Source organism: Dipodomys merriami, unplaced genomic scaffold (genome assembly GCF_024711535.1).
Source record: "Dipodomys merriami isolate MVZ:Mamm:240054 unplaced genomic scaffold, mDipMer1.0.p SCAF_171, whole genome shotgun sequence".
In the NCBI taxonomy this organism is placed as follows: Eukaryota; Metazoa; Chordata; class Mammalia; order Rodentia; family Heteromyidae; genus Dipodomys; species Dipodomys merriami.
The window spans coordinates 2,493,921-2,511,512 of record NW_027203060.1 but is presented as its reverse complement, the minus strand read 5'-3'; the positions used below and the strand labels follow the sequence as shown (position 1 = coordinate 2,511,512).

Genomic DNA, 17,592 nt, shown 5'->3' with positions numbered 1-17,592 from the left:
TAGGTCTTGTATGAATTTCTTTACTTCCTTAATTTGGTGTTCAGTGTTTGTTCTCAAATCACTTAGTTGATTGGTTATGGTTTCTTTGGACTCCCATTCCTTCTGTTGGGTTCCATTCAGCATTCCCTTTGTGTTCTCCCTGACTTCCTTCAGCTCTTTGTTAATGGATTCCATGAATGCCTTTAGTGATCTTTGTGTATTCTCTACCTGGTCTCTCAATTCCTGAATTACTCTTTGATTAGCTTCTTCCCGTTCGTGGGATTCCTGTAGTTCTCTTTCCTCCCATTCGTGGGATTCCTGCAGTTCTCTTTGAGTGTTCTCAGCCTGCTCACGCCATTCCTTCCTTTCTCTTTGAGTATTCTCAAGTTGTTCAGGCAAATCCTGTATCAGTTTTTGAGTAGCTTCCTCACGCTTATGATATTCCTGTATAAACTTTTGGGATGCCTCCTCTCTCTCCCTTTCACGCTCATACAGAGTCCTTTGTAAGTTGTCATACTTCTCATTTATCATGTTTGACAGCAGTGTTTGTAGAGCTATTTGGGAACTCTCCTCTGGATTATTCATTATCTGTTCTGACCCCTGATTATCAAGATTGGGAATTGAGATATCTGGATTTGCCATTTTTCTTGTGTTTTTCCGGCTTACTCTGCCCATTTGAGATGAAAATAGCACCAGTTTTGTGCTAGAACACTATCTTAAGGCAACCATCAATCAAAGTTTGCATTTGTACAGTCAATAGTCTACAGTTACAATCTAGTTCAACAGATACATCTATTCAACATCAAACAACTATATGTTAATGGGCTTCGAACCGCAGAGAAGAATTTGGAGAACCAGAAATTATTAGGGTTAGGGAGAGATGTGGGTAAAAAATAGGAATAGATTGGTGTGGGGAGGCACAGGGAGAGTTAACTATGTCCTAATCCCAATGTAGGAAATAGGTTGGGTAGGATGCAAGTAGAGAGAGAGAGAGAAAGAAGAAAGGGAAAGGGAAATGAAAAGAGACCAGAAAAAAAATAGAAACGTAAAAATTAATATTATTATGGAGATTAAAAGACCATCTATTTACAGAGGAATGTGAGTATATTAAGAGAAGGGAAGGGACATAGAGGAGAAGTGAAAAACTTAAAAAGATGCTTAAAATATTATATAGGTATAAAGAGGTAGTACTGCTATTAAGGAATTTAAGTCTCAGAGGTTTTGAATTGAGTAATAAATTTGTGGATTAAGTGTGTACACAATGGTGGATAGGGTCTACTAGTTAACTACAGGTTTATGTGAGGATGTGCAGGACAAGAGTTAAGTCACATAAAGAAGATCAAAGGAGAGGAAAAGGTGAGAAGGATAAGAAAGGGAGAAAAAAAGATCAGAATTTCAGTAGGGCTAAACGAAAAACAAAAAGATAGTTAAGAAAGAAAAAAAAAGAGAAAGAAGACAAGAAAAGAAAGGAAAATGCACATTCACGTATTCCTAAAATAAAAATTATAAGAAGAAAAAAAAGTTACTGGAAAACAATTATTTTTTCAAAAAAGGCAAAAATTAAAGATTAATAAAATTTTTAGAAAAAGAAAAAAAATTTTATATATATAAGGTACCAAAAAAAAAAAGAAAAGAAAAGAAGAAGAAGAAAAAAAAAAGTTCTTTGATTTTTTTTTGATTATTTTGGGAGGGGTGGGAAGAATCCTGTATCTCCCTTTTGTCTGTAACCAGCCTCTTGTTGGAGTCTCTGGTCAGCTTGAGGTCCTGTGGCTTGATTGGTTTCTTAAGTCAGTTTGTTCGAACAGGCAGAAAAATGCTCTGCTTTACCCAAGATTTTGAGATCCCCCTCCCAGATTAGTTTACTGGGAGGGTGATCTGCTTTGAGAATCACAAAAGAGGGGGATGCAGTGGTGAGGCTAGGTTCTGGGTAGAGTTGAGGCCTTTCAACAATCAGTAGCTTTTCCCTGGGGCTATTTTGTGAAAAAACTCACAGAGCCCAGCATGGAGCCATTCTCAGGGTTTCTGATTTTCAATTGATTGTGGAGGCTGCTAGAGGGAGGGGCAGCCTCTGGCTCTGGTTACCCAGTGAGGAAAGCCACTCCAATGGCTGGCGCCTGAGCTGGGTGACTTTTCCCTGGATGGAGCTGAGTCCGGCAGGTCACTTCGCCGTTCAGTTCTTGTGACCTGCTAAATGACTCGTTTTATTCCAAGGCCTGAGTTGGAGCTGGCAGCTCCTCCGAGCTTTGTCGGTATCCAAGATGGAGATCACCGGTGCTGGGGGGGGAGGGGTGGCCTTCCCTCCTCTGCTCCCTGAGAAGGAGTGAGGACGTCGGGCTTCTACTCACGTCGAGTCTTGGATCCTGGGTCGTCTCTGGTCTGCGAACTGCAGGATGAAGATGTCCGCTCCTTGTCGGTTCTTGCTGGTGTTGAGTAGAATCCGCTCGCCCGCTGCGTCCGGCTCCTTCGTCCCGGACTCTCTGTGTGAGGGCTCAGGTATGGCCCCGGCTGCAGTCTCTGCTGCGACCCTGCCGCCGCCGCCGCCACGGCTGCTGGCAAGTGCTCAGATGTGTCTTCTTGACTTGGCTTTCCCTCTCTTGTCTCTCTGTCCTGTGATGGCACACTTGGTGTGATTCTCTGGCTTAGGACTGTTCACTGTAACTCTAAAACTGCTTTCTATGCGAGAGCTTGTTCAGATTCCAGCTTCTCCTTCGCCATCTTCCCGGAACCTCTCCTATAATATGTATGTTTTTATTGTGAAGATACAGTACAAAGGGGTTACAGTTACATAAGCAAGGTAATGAGTACATTTCCTGCCGAGCATTGTTACCCCTTCCTTCTTTTTTCCCCTACCATCCCTTCCCTCCCCACCTCACCAACTTCTCCCTCCTCCAACCAAAGCTGTAAAGCTAGTTTTCAAATGGTGTCTAGTATATCTCATTGGTACAATGGGTCAACTGGTATCCTTATTTCAGCATTTTGTTATTTCCCTTCCCCTCCCCAAGTGAGAATAATGTATATACAAGATGCAAGGCACTGGAATTAAATACAGTTGAAACAGTGGATATACCATGGGGCAAGAACATACAAAAGAAACAAAACATCACACAGTACATTATAAGTACATTAAAAACAACAGAAACAAAGATAAAACCTCTTGTGTCCCTATCTTGGGGTTCATTTTGCTTACTCTCAACTTATATGGTCATATGTACATAGCTTTTGAACTTTCCTGTTTGTCCTTGACATATACTAGTTATTGCAAATAAGGGAAACCATGGGACCTATGTTCTTTGGGCCTGGCTTACTTCACTTAATGTAATTTTTCCACATCTTTCCATTTCCTAACAAATGTGGTGGTGTCTTTCTTTCTGATGGAAGCATAGAATTCTATTATATATATATATATAACATTTTCTTGATTCATTCATCTCCTGAGGGGCATCTGGGTTTGTTCCTTATCTTAGCTATGGAGAATAATGCTACCAAAAGATAGTAGTGCTGGTAGCGTTAGCATAGCCATTTTTGTGATCATGTGGGTAAATGCCCAAAAGTGGGATTGCTGGGTCATATGAGAACTCTATGTATATTTTATGAGGGACCTCCATACTGCTTTCCAAAGTGAATGAAAAACTTTACGCTCCCACCAACAATGAAGTAGGGTTCCCTTTTTGCCACATCCTCTCCAGCACCTGTTGTCATTAGATTTCTTGATTACAGCTATTCAAATTGGGGTGAGCTGCAATCTACATGGTGTTTTGATTTGCATTTCATTTATGGCTAACGTAGGTGAGCATTTCTTCATGTGTCTATTCGCCATGCTTATTTCCTCAAAAAAAGCCTAGGACTGGATGGATTTACAGCTGAATTCTACAAGGCCTTCAAAGCAGAACTCACACCAATATTTCTCTAACTCTTCAATAAAATTTGAATTGAAAGTTCACTACCAAACTCTTTCTCTGAAGCCATCATAATCCTCATCTCAAAACCAGGCAGGGACTCATCAAAGAAAGAGAAGTGTAGACCATTTATTTAATGAACATCGAAGGAAAACTTCTCAACCAAATTTTGGCCAATTGACTCAAACAACTGGTCGAAAAATTATACACCATAATCAAACAGGATTTATTTCAGGGATGCAAAGCTGGTTCCACATACACAAATCAATCAATAAAATTTATCACATCAAATACAGCATGATTACCTCAATAGACGCAGTAAAGTTACATTTTCAACTATGGAATTGTAGTTTCCATATTTAGTGTCTTCCTAAATATCATGTGTTGAAGGTTTGGCTCACTCCCGGTGCAATGACTCATGGAGAAGTAACTGAACTATGACAGCTCTTCCTTTATCAATGCATCACTACCTTGGAGGACTGATAAAAGAATGGCATTATTCCAAGGTGTGAGAGTTGCTTCTGGTTGGAAGGAAAGGGTCACTAGGGCTTGTAGCCCCCCAAAAAAGACCTTGTTCCCCAACTCTTCCTCTATGACTTTTTGCTTCCTCCCTCCTGCCATATAAAATATCTCCACTCCATGATGGACCACTGCCATAGTTCTCTGCTTCATTATTGCCCAGAAACTACACAGCCACACTGACCATGATTGAAATTGATCAAAACATCAACATATCTTTCTCCTTTGAAGTTTTTTTGTTACATAATTTCTCACTGTAGTGGGGATGTCCAATCAAGAAATCCTTAAGGAATCTTCTAGGAATGGGAGATGTTGTGAAGAATAGAGAAAACAGGCCACACCACAGCCTTTGTGGATATCACTTCCCTGCTCCGAAGAGTCCTGTCAAAATACTTCAGAGTAGTCTCTATTTGGAAGGAGGCACAAGTCCCACACAGAAATACTCACTTCAGGTCTTACATCTTGCCCTTTGAATCTTGTTTCCCCACAACCACTACCTTATCATGTGAAGCCTCATATGTGGGGAAGTAGCCCTGGAGTCTGCATAGACCCTGATCCCCTGCTCGCCTCCTTTTCCTGCTTAATGTGGACCTACCTGACCCTTTTTGAACAAAACAGGGAGCTATTCACCCCCATGTTGAGTCGGCTGTGTTAGCACTTGGTCAAATTGCTTCTTGTAGTCTGGTCTCCATGACTGCTTGTACTACCTATATGAGCATAACTTCCCCTTGCTCTTCTAGACCCAAGAAAAGTCAGTCTCCCCACGGAAGTGCATAGATAACCCATAGGCAGGCAAGTTGGATTCAGCAGAATACAGGGTTCTGTATGTAGGACTAGTGCAAGTGGGATATTGCTGACTGGAAAGGGACAGAGTACCAATGAGTAATCATTCACTGTAACAGAGAAGAGGACTCAGAGTCAAGGAAACAGCCTTAGCACAGACAGATCTGTGCTTCTACCCCTGCCAGCCTTCCAAATTGCTTTGCGACTATGTAGAAGCTACTGAAGCTCTCTGAGCTACATATACTTTGTCTATTTTCATGCTTGGTACACACAACTGTGGGAGGTGATTAGAAAACTCCTTGTCCTTCCCAAGTGCAAAGCAAGCCCCAGGTAGGGAGGATCTTCATTTCCTTTGCCTCATTTAAAGCCCACACCTAACATAGAGCAATAAAGGAGCCAGGAGACCTAACTGGACTCTATGGATGCAACTCACTGGTGGACATCTTGGCCAGGTAGCCATGTCTCATACTTTATGTTTTTCTTCTCTAAAATGGAAACATCTAACTTTCTTCAAATGGTGATTGTCAGGGAGATCTAAACTGCACAATGCTAAACGTGTTGCTACAAGATGACTTCCATAAATTCCACAAGGTTACCTGAATACATAGATGATACATATACATATATATATATATACTTATATGTGTACTTATATATATATATATATGTATAATTGGACAGACAGATGGACAGACATAGTAACAGACAGAAAACTTACTACATGGCAGGAGGGAGCTATGCATACACAAAAGTGAGCAATGAAATGGATGAAGAATGAATGAATGAATGAATGGAGAGATAGAGAGGTGGGTGAGAAAGTGGATGTATTGGTGTAAAAATAGGTAAAAGGGTAATGTTTGTGTGGAACTATGGATGATTGAGTAGCAGATTTCAAGTTATACACCTGTGGGCACACATGCTGTTGTCTGGACTCACTACCTCAACAATGTTACACTTCTTGCTCTCCCACTACATACACACTCCACATCAATAGCTCATGAGTCATTCCTAAAGTTCATTTTACATTTGAACAGTGTGACACCCATGAAATTTTCTCAGTAAACTGAGTTATATGGACCAAACTCCATCATTTAATGTGGACATTTGGCCAACAACTTTCAGCAGAGTTTCACCATATTTCTCTTGGCCCTATCAGTCCCTCACTGAGTAGGGCTGGTTAGGAATGGAGGTGATGGGAGGCATTGGTGTACAGGGAAGGAGGGTCAATTCACTGGACACAGAGCACATGGCTTGAAGGAGGATATGGGCACACATAGAGGGGATGGCTGAAATGTTTGTATTCTAATGCTCCAGGGAGTACTCTACCATCCTTCAGAGAACAGGGGAAAATGAGTGAGGGAATAAAGCACATAAGTACACCCGCCCCTAACTCACCAGTATTCCCCACCAGAGAGAGACGTGTAAAAGAAATGGTTCAAATCTTGGCCTCAAATTATGTGAATATTGTAAGTGGTGTTGGTAACTTCTGGTTCACCCTGCTGTGATGAGCACTCCACAGATGCAGTAGATTTTACAGAGAGAGGAAGGCACAGACATCAGGTCCACAATGCAAGGCCAGCTCTGGACCAGATGGAGAATGTCTTGTAGCCTATTCCACACACACATGAACTGTGTCATCCTCCAGTTTCAGAACTCCTATCCATGTGTGGATGCTCCCTGACTCTGCTAGCATCATATCCATTCCTAGTAGGAGAGAAATAGGGCAGCAGAGGTGTGCTTTGCTGATATCAGGAGGAAACTGGATATCCGTTATAGCATTCCAGCACCACATTGCCGTCTCTCTAAGGGCTGAGTGAACCATTATCTCAAACTTGAGGGGATCCTTTTCCTTGAGATCTCATTAAGCCATGTGCTGGATCTGCAGGAGGGTGGCAGAAGCTCACATTGTTGATATCTTAGGCCCTGGGTCACCTAGAGAAAGGCTGGGGGCTTGAGCCACGGTTCCTACCTACTGGGCCCTCTCTACCTGCCCTCGTTCATGTCAGTCCAACTCCAGTTTTATTCTTTCTGTGCCTCTTTAGGCTTGGCCTTTTGTCCACACTTTGGCTGGGTCCTAGAGCCAGGGTATTATAGACAGTTGATGCAGACCACAATGTACAAATCACTGAGGCTCCTAGTGGCTAAGCCAGGAGCATGAAAAAGCAGTGGATCATGCACAACTGGATTGTGTGGTGGGCAGGCTGAGAAGAGCATTGCTGGCCAGACAAAAGGGTACTGGGTTCAGCCTAGGAATCGGCAAGGTAGGATAGGTTGGAGCTAGCCCCTGGCCTAGCTCTGAGAATTAATGCACTTTTCTCCGTCTCCTGTTGTAGAGTCTCACAGGCAAGGGGTGCTAGGTTCACACTGAAGATCTTCAGGGAAAGGGCCAGGTGCAAGGGCACTGTAGAGGAGGCCTTAGCACTCAAGCCTGAGGGTGATGAACATGCCTACCAATGTGTGTGTGTATTTGTGTGTGTGTGTGTGTGTGTGTGTGTGTGTGTGTGTGTGTGTGAGTGCATGTGTATGTGAGAGACAGAGACTTAGAGACAAAGATACAGAAACAGGAACAAACACAGAGACTAATAGAGCCAATAGAGTGAGAGACACAGAGACAGAGAGAGACAGAGAGAATTAATCTCCAACTTGTTCAAGACAGACAGTTGTAGTGGACAGAGGACAGATGGAGAAGATGTCAAACACAACAGGGTTTTCCAAGTAGGAGCCTGATGACTGACAGAGAGATAACCAATAGCACATAATCTTCCTGGATGGGGATTGTAAATGCTGTGTGAATGCACATGGAAAGGGCTGCTTAATGAGCAACAATTTGGCAAGACAGAAATAGAGCTGTAACCATCAGAGGGGAAACTCCAACAAGAGGCCCCACTCCAATCTGAACCCCTCACATCCATACTCAGTGAAGTGAGGGTTGACATTGGCCAAAACAGCCTCTTTGAGTTTCATAGCATGCTGGAATATAGCCAGTACTGAGATTGAACTCGGGGATTCAAGTCCTTGATTCGCTTTTTCTGCACTATGGCAGTGTTCTACCACTTGAGCCAATATTCCCCTTCACTTATTAAAGATAATAAGAAATAAAAATGATAATAGGACAAATTTATAGCATTTCAGTCTCCTCTAGCACTTTGTCTTTTTTTTCAGAAAATATTGTTGAGGTTGAGTGAGGAAGTTTGGTGCATGAGCTAGCAGCCTAGCAGTGTCCACAGTGGTGAGGAATCCATTGGGCACACAGAGCTTAGTCTCTTTCCCAGGGTGCTAAGCCCAATTCTGAAAATATCCACCACATGCAGGGAAGTGTAGACTGAGGAAATAAGCAGGATGAATAAGCAGGAAAGCAGGGAAGGAAGGAAGGAGGGGGAGTTTCTCCATTGTTTGAGAAAGGGGACAGAGGTGGAGGGTCTCCTTTGCTTCTGACTCCCTGTGTAATACAGCTTTCCTGATGAAAAACCCCACTGTCAGATTTGAGCTTTCAGTTGAACAGAGAACTAGGCATGACAGGGAGGCAGGTGTCAGAGGAAGGAAGGAGCACAAGGGAAGTCCCTGCTCCATATCATAAAGGCACAGAGCCCATGCACCTGAGACTGCTGTGGCTTGCCAGGTGCAGGAACATTGATGGTGGTGACTCAGCATGGTAATTCCGGAGGCATTTCACTTGTCAGGCTCTGAATCCAACATTATGTTAAAGCTCATGCTGTTGCCTTCTACATGTGAAAAATGAGTACAGTACAGCTCAACGGAAAGGAAACGACTGGTCCCAGGTCATAGGACAGATGAGAGGCAAGCCCAAGACTTGAAGCTGTTCCTGCTGGCTTGAAGGCTCTGCCCCCAAGCGCCCCATCTGCATGGGTCCTTCACACCCAGCAGATGTCTGACAAGTTTTCACAGAAGAAACCTGACCCAAGGATATTCCTAGACCATGACTGATATATGTCCACCCATGAATTTTATGAAAATGTACAGAAATTCAATGTCATCTCCATACTGAGTGATCAAGGATAAGAGAAATCAGCAAAGGTAAGAATATCTGCATGTGAGTATGTGTACAGTGTTTTTATTCTAACTGCACACACATTCACCCCACGAAATATTTGCAAGTAGAGTACAGAGGGAGCAGTGTGGTGAGCACACTGGGAATAAATGTCACGGTTTCTTCCAAATTAGGTTTTAGACTTAATACTTGAGGAATATTAAATCAAATTTATCGGTAAAAATTAGCAACAACATACAACCGGACTTGTAAATGAAACATTTTTTTGCCAGTTGCAGGGCCTAGGCACTGCCCTTGAGCTTCTTTTGCTCAAGGCTAGCACTCTACCACTAGAGACACAGCAGTCTGTCTGGCCTTTTCTGTTTATTTGGTACTGAAGAATCGAATCCGGGGCTTTGTGCATGCTAGGTATAAGCACTCTAACATTAAGCCACATTCTTGGCTGTAAAAGTAACTTTTGTTGAAATTGTAATTGCACACGTAACTGGTGATAAATTGGGGTTATGAACACTTGTTTGTAATTTGTTGTTTCAACCACCCACAACATGAGTGTGGACAGTGTAATTACCAAGGCATCTGAAGGGAGAAACTAGGAGATTGTTTGTACTGTTGGGTGGACTGAGAAAATCTGGTGGATGGTCATGCTTACAACATAATAGTAAAAAAAGTGCCAAAGTTGAGTTTTACAATCAATAGATTTATTACTCAGTGTCTCTCCTGGTAAAGTATGTCCTTTTTCAAGAAAGGAAACTTAGAAAAAAATCAGTGTCTTATCTGTGAAGAAAACTATTCCTTCGTTAAAAAATTTAATTGATATAAGTTAAATAGAGCTCACCTAAATGGAGACTAGAGTATGACTTTATCCCCAGTATTGCTTTAAGCAGGGCTGGGATTTTTGCACATGAGTGATTTGGGCCATCTTAGGAGGCCCAGCAGATTCATGGAATAGGCAAGGATGAGAAAAGTGAGGGAAGGGTGAGTTATTTGGTAGTGATTTGTGGGCAGAAAAGTCAGGGGACCTCATTGTCACAAAGGCATGAGGGTTGAGACCAAGTTTGACATACACAGTAAAATATTGTTCTCACAACGTGTGACAAAAGTCTCAACTCTTGTACTACAGTGACTGCTCTTGGTATTACGTCCTAATCAGGACCTTAAAAGCAACAAAATGAGGAGGAAAAGTGAGGGAAGAGAATGAAATGAAGAATTCAAGGTATACCCTAAAAAATGAGAGCAATAAAGAAAGAAAGGTATATTTTGGGAGGGATGAGTGAGAATGTTGGTGTGGGTGACTTGATCATGATGTGTTGTATTCCTATACTAATTCATTAAATTGCAATTCCATTGCACAACTATATAAAAATAAATAGAAGAATAAAAAGGGGTGAGCAGGTATAGGTGTTCTCTTAGAAGACACGCTATATCATGCAAACAGCGCCCAGGTGATTATTTGCCTGGTGGAGATTGGTCTTTTTCTTTCCAAAACAAAACTTTCATAAAATCAATGCTCCAAGATTTCATCTCTAGTTTAGTGAGAAGAACCTAAGTCAAATCTTGTTCTATGTATTATATTCAGAAAGGACTTCTCAGCTGGGCACCTGTGGCTCAGTCCTGTAATCCAAGCTACTCCAGAGACTGAGATTTGTGCAAAGCTCTTCCAAGTCATCTTTGGAAGGAAAATCACTGAGACATTTATCTCCAATTAACCAACATAAAAATGGAAGCAGCATTGTGGTTCAATGTGACAGTACACTTGCCTTTAATAAAAATTTCACTGAGGAAGTGGCTCTGTACCTCAAGTGGTAGAGAGCTAGCCTGGAGTTAAGAGCTCAGGGACAGTGCTCAGGCCCAGAGTTCAAGCCCCATGATGGAAAAAAAAATCAGTGAAAAATCTCAAGCTCTGAGTTTCACCTCTTTTTCAAACTGAAAAAGAAGAGAAAAGAAAAGCAAACAGGAAGGAGGAAAGGAAGGAAGGAAGCAAGGGAAGGAGGGACGGAGGGCGGAAGGAAGCAAGGGAAGGAGGGAGGGAGGGAGGAAGGGAAAAGAAAAGATCACCCCAAGACAACAGGAGTAGAGCAACATCTATCCCTGGGTCTTCCCTTCCTCAGATCTGAATGAAGATTGTACTTGTCCAGCTTGCATCAAGGTACGTCCATCTACCTGCCTACTGCCAGGGTACTTGCCCTCTCCCTCCTCTGGAACAAAGCTTTGCATTGCTCCTTGTCTCCTTGGGACACAGGGCAGATGTATAAACACATCAATGAAGGGACCTACTGAGTCTCTGGGAAGAACAGGGCCACTCTCAGCCACACTCAGTGGGAAATTTCCCATGTGCACCTGTGCTTCGCACTCAGTCCTGGACACACCACACTGGACACTGTGATGCCCCCGGGGCATTTTAGGATTACCTGTCTCCTGCCCCTGCACTGCCCTGTGTGGCAAAAACTTCCATACCAGGGCCACAGGCCCCTCAGTGCCCACTTGACCTTCACAGAACCTGAAGACCTTCTGACTGGAACCAGGCCTCCTCTGGCTGACCTCAATGTCCCTGATCAGCCCCAGCCTTAAGCAGTGTGCAGTGATATTGTCTCTCACACCAACCGGGACCTTCCATTAAGCCACTCCCAGTCACTAAAGTGCCATTAAGGCACACTGACTCCATATCCCTTCGCTGGCCCCTTCCAATGTCAGAGAACTCATGAAGCATATGGGACCCACCTGAGCAATGAGGAACACCTGTACCTCCAGGCTACCCTGAGATCCTTGACTTCCTCGACCTGGATCCAGCAAAGTCAGTAGCAGCGTCTTTAGCACCTTGCCAGTACACGGCAGCCCATACCAGTAAGCCTGAACCTGCAGTATAATCAGTCATCGGGTGGACAACTGCTTGGGGTATCCACCAAATTCCAGCATGGGAGCTCCTCTCTGATTGGACAGCTTTGTTCACACACAGTGGTCCTTTCCACGTGGCCTGGAGATACTGTACCAAGATTGGCTGGCCCAAGCAGCCCAGGCACTGCCCTCATTGACCAGTCTTATAAACATAGTGAAGCCAACCTCGTCGTCTGGTTATGTATACCACACTGGTTACTGGATGATCCGTGGATGAGGGTGTGTTGGGGGAGCACGTGCTCCAGGCAGATTTGCTAGCCTTGCTTGCATGCTGTGGTGCAGCCACCAAATCTGGCTATATCATTCTGAGTAATAAATGGCCCAGACTTGGAGGGTACCTGTATGATTACTGGCGTAGTACACAGGGAGATGACCAGACAACATGATCTGGGTAGACTGTACTGGCTACTGGTTGGTTCAAGGAGCAATGACTTCATGCTGATAGTCCTGTGTCATTTCCATTTCAAAATCAAGTTCCTTGTTCCAGAAATACTATATTGGGTAGTACTGATTAACACAGGGGGAGGATGCTTAGATTATTGGTTGTCTTTGGTTCTGGAAACTAGGCTCTCATTGAGCTGATTTGTAAAGGCCTTGGATGCATTTTACCCTATGAATCCTTCAAACTTCCTTGCAAGGCACGTACTTGAAACAATCAAATGAAAATAAAGCAACACACGACTTCTTGTATCATGCGTAGTGTTGTTTTTAGCTAGCTCTGGAACCTGGCCCAGTGAGCTAGAGCAACCTGCCATTTCTGGAACACAGCTAGGGCTTCCAGGCACCAATTCCAGCCTTGTCGCTGTCCCTGTGCCCAGAGAACCCTTCCTCACCTCTGTGTGGTCCCCACCCTAGCCCAGCCCAGCTGAGCCAGAGGCTATAATCCAAGGCAGCCTTGGCACCTCAATGACTTCCAGGCCTTGTCTCCCACTCCACAACCTGGATTTAGCAGGCAATCACTAACATGGAAATGTGGGCCAAGGAAGCTAATGTTGGTTGGGGCCTTGAAATTGACTGCCATTCCTACCTGGAGGGAAGCTTGCTTTTCCTATTGAAAGGGCTCAGGGAATCAGCATGAGGGATGGAGAACCTGACAAGCCAGTAGGGGACATACTTTGACATAAGACAGCTCACTGTATGCACCTCAAAGAGCCACAGGAATTGATCAAAGGTCATGCAGCACAGAAGCACAATTCAGTTTCCTTCCTCCCTTCTTAGCCTGCTCCTCCCTCCTCCCTCCTTCACTTTACTCATGAAAGTCTGGGGTCTGGACACAGACCAGTTTTGGGGCCAGACTAAAGCATTTTACTAGAATCTGATGAAAATTCTGACTTCCTTGTCTCCAACTCATTTCAGATAAAACCATAGAGATTTTGTAACCCCTGACCCCCAGGTAAATCTTCACAACTCCTCTAATGCATTTTCCATTAATCACACACAACTGACTCCCACAACTTTGCAAGTTTTCAACCCACAATTTACCTTTGCCTACCCTAGCTCTTTTAATTACCAATCTAGGGGCAATACTGAGAGCAACAGTCTATAAAGAAATCTGCACAAGGCAACATCAGTTCTAAAGGGAGGAATGAGTGGTTGCAGTGAAATTTTTTATACTTTTAATTTGCCAAGGAGTAATGTAGACATAATGGCTCATGACTTTATTCCCAGCTGCTGAAAGGTTGATACAAAAGAATCAATATCTTGTGGTTCATTACAGTTAACATCATGGTTACATGTACATAGCTTTTCTGCTTTTCCTACACATGTACTAGGTATTGCAAATAAGGGAAACCATCAGACTTATGTTTATTTGGGCTTCGCTTCCTACAGAAATAATGACACTACCCCATTTGTTAGTAAATAGAAAGGCTTGGAAAAAAATTTATATTAAGTAAAGTAAGCCAAAAGATTTTATGGACAGTGCCCACACCCTGAGGTCTCACCTCAAGACAGAATTACAACCACCTCCATCCCCAAATAATCTCACAAACTTTCTTTCCTTCCCATGCCGGAGTCTAACCTTTCAAATCAGATCTCAGTATCCTGAGTAGTTTGGATTACAGTCCTGTGCCTTCAGTGCATGGCTTTTTTCATTTTGAAACATATATCAACTCTTTTCCCTGGCTGGGCTGATGGTTGGTTACATGACTTCTTACATCTACAGAAGGTCAGAGTTTGTCTGACAGCCACTACCTAAAAAGCCATGACAATAATCATCTCAGACAGTTCCATGTGCCTCTGAAGTACCCAAAATGTCCAGGACTCCCACCTTGAGCACCATCTCTGGGGCAATTAACATGAAAGATACCAACGTCCTGGCAGGTCAAAAGAAGATTGCCAAAGATAGTGGATATTTTGAGGAACTGAGGGTTCAGAGCCATGGTTTGAGTGAGGATATGGGTACCCAAGTCAAGGCCTAGGAGGATCTGCAGACCTTTTCCTTGAGGTAGAAAGAGAACCTCATAATCCTAGTCTAAGACAGCCACTTCACAGAGGAAGAAACTAAAGGTCAGAAAGGAAAATATACTTGCTTATGGACAAAGTCCTTTTTGTGCAGGAGCTTTGGGGCCCGGATTTTCCCCGAAGTCCTCTTAATTCCTGCACCCTAGGCTAGACCTTGATTCTTTAGTTTCTTCACTCATTTTCACAGAAACAATGGTCTGACTTTACTCATTTTAGAGATTCAGAAGAAAGAGGAAAAACTGACACTAGGAGAAGTTAAGCATCTTGCCCATTTTATTCATCAGGTGAGTAGTAGATGCAAGACTGAGACTCGGATCCAGCTTCAGAGCTCCCATGGAAGGAGCCAGCTCCAATCAGGCTGAATTTTCCCTTAGCCATATTCTGGCTTTGGTGTTACATCCATTGTTCACAGAGGTGGCTCCAGTATATACTTAAACAAGACATCAGAAGATGTCCTGAGATTGAAGTATGGTGGGTTCTTTTTCCTGGGTCAGCAAGATTGCAGTCAACTCCAAGGAAATGACTGTTTAGCATATGTTTTGTGTGCAGAGACATAATGCCAGCTTCTTATTGTAAGTTGTGGTTTAAGTACTTAATGGGTACAGATATGATTCTGGCTATGTCTAACAGGGCCTGGGGCCTGGTGGAGCAGTTTGCTGACCACTCAGACCTAAGAGCAATCCAGACATTCTTACTGTACAGTCTGGGATGTGGCAGGGGTGTGGGTATTAACATGAGCCTAAGAAATACTTTGACCCTAGATTCTTATGCCCAACACACAGGAGATATTTCCAAGTTTTGCCTCTTTGAATGCTCATGGCTCTAGGATAAGCTGCACTTGCCCTTGAGGAAACTAAACACAAAATGTGAGAGATTCCCTAAGGCCATAGCTAGAAAGACCCTAAGCTGAGATGAAACAAAACAAGCCCTGCTTTTTCTTGCATCCCAGCACAATTGTCCCAGGTAGCTTCAACTATCTGAAATACAGCTCTAAATTTGTTTTTCTTCCTGATGTTTTCATGTTTCTGGCACTATTCCATAAACACCCATCCCCGCTTGCCTGACACTGGTGTCCTCCAAAACTCTGACTTCAAGGATACTGCTAAACTGGCCTGAGCACATTCTGATAATTTTGCTGTTCCTGAAAAGGAACTTTGCCCATGCTATTCCTTCCCTCTAGGCAAATTCTTACCCATGTTTCAGAGTCCCACTCTTTTGCCACTTTCTCTAGAAGATTCCTGGGATGAACTTTTCACCCATAGAGAAGTGCTCAGTCTCCCCTCAAATGGTGAGCCCTAAAGACATGGACCAGCACATATCACTACATTAAACTCGAGAGTCACTATGACTTCTGTGTGCCAGGCATCTTAGTGAGGTGATCTTAGTTGTCACCACAATCCATTGAAGGACAATGGAGAAAATAGACCTGTAAATCTACCAAGATTTGTTTCAGTCACTGCAGCTAAGACTGACTCCACATTGCTCTGTCTTAGGGTCGAACCCCTGAATAGCCCAGAACACAGAGATTTAGAGGACAGAAATGAAGGCTTCCCTCCCTTGGATGCCTGACATTAGGCCTTCAGGAAGAGCAGCCTCATTCCCTGCTCCAGGTACTCAAGGAAATCCAAGATTAGGCTTGGATGATTTCCAATAATTAGGCTTGCTCAATGGTCACTTGATTTGAGTTTTTATTCTATTTTATTCTATTGGTAGGTCAACATGTATTACAAAGAAATTGAGGTACTGGGGAATCAAGATCCCAGCAAAGAATCAGAGAATGATGGGAGGATTCTTGGAGAAAGGACACCAAAGACCTGCACTGAACACTTGGCTTATGTTTATCTCCACACGAAATTCTTAGAAGTCAGTGACTTTCAGTACCAATCTCTCTGCTTTGCAGATAGAGAAACTAAAGCCAATGACTGCAATTTTGCCAGTTAACTGTAGAGATGCTACTCAGTGGGTGCCACACTGAGTACTACACTACCTTGAGGCTTACTGATGACAACTTCAAGCATTTAATGCCAGATAAATGGCTGGCATCATTGCTTGGCCTTCCAATCATCACAAACAATTCTGCTTCTGACTCAGAGGGTCTCTGCCACTGGACTCCTCAGGGTTCAATCCATTTCATCATTGTTACTAATTCCTGTGGGCAAATGAGGAACCTCACAACCAGGAAAGGGAGAGTTTTGCCAAGACTACCTGCTGAGCCAAGCAGAACCTTGTGAAGATGAGAGATGAGAAGCACAGCCCCAGAACTTCAGCCTGATTTCCTACCAATAACATTGGTGGACTGGCTATGGCCAGGCTGGGAAGAGCAAGTGTCTCTATGCCCTTGGTGTGGGAATTGGCCATCCATCTCATAAAACTTGTCCACACTAGTCCTCTGGCCCTAGAGCAACAATGGCAATGAGGGTAGGTATCCAGGCTTCCATCCATGGTGTCTGTCTAGCTATAGTCAGTAGCTACAGGGCTCTCATTTCAGATACCAGGACCTGAAGCCACAAGGGTATCATCTAAGACACCCCATATGATGCCCTAATACATTGATTTGGCTCCCAGAGCAATGGGCATTAACCAAAGCCTACTTCCATTGTGCCTGCCTGGTCAGGGAGGCAGAGTTTTTCCTGCATGTTCTGGTCCAGAAATACCATCACAGGCCTCACATACAGTCTAGAATCCTTGGCAGTCTCATGTCTTACACTTGCTAGAATGTCCACCTTGGAACATTCCTGGTCTTCTCACCATATGCCAGCTATTCCCTGGACAGCTGCCCAGTTACACTGGCCACAATGCTTCCCCTAGGACAGATGATGCCTCTGCTCTTGCTGTCCCTTCTCACTGCAGACTACCCACAAGCCCTGTTCTCCAAGCCCAAGCCATTCATTCATTTATCTAGCAAGTGGTTCCTGAGTATCCATTATGTCTCTGTACTGGAAGTTTTGCCACCTTCTTTCAGCCTATGCCCCAGGAAAGGTGAAAAACATGTCCATCCATTTCCCTCTCTCTCCATTTGTCTCTGCCTGCATACTATGGCCATTTGCATAT

At 43.6% G+C, this 17,592-nt stretch overlaps 1 pseudogene; it reads right to left on the bottom strand.

Moving 5' to 3' along the window:
- LOC138829418 (M-phase inducer phosphatase 2-like) overlaps positions 1-12,515 on the bottom strand; it is a 71,133-nt pseudogene extending 58,618 nt beyond the window's left edge.
- Positions 12,516-17,592: the final 5,077 nt, after the last annotated feature.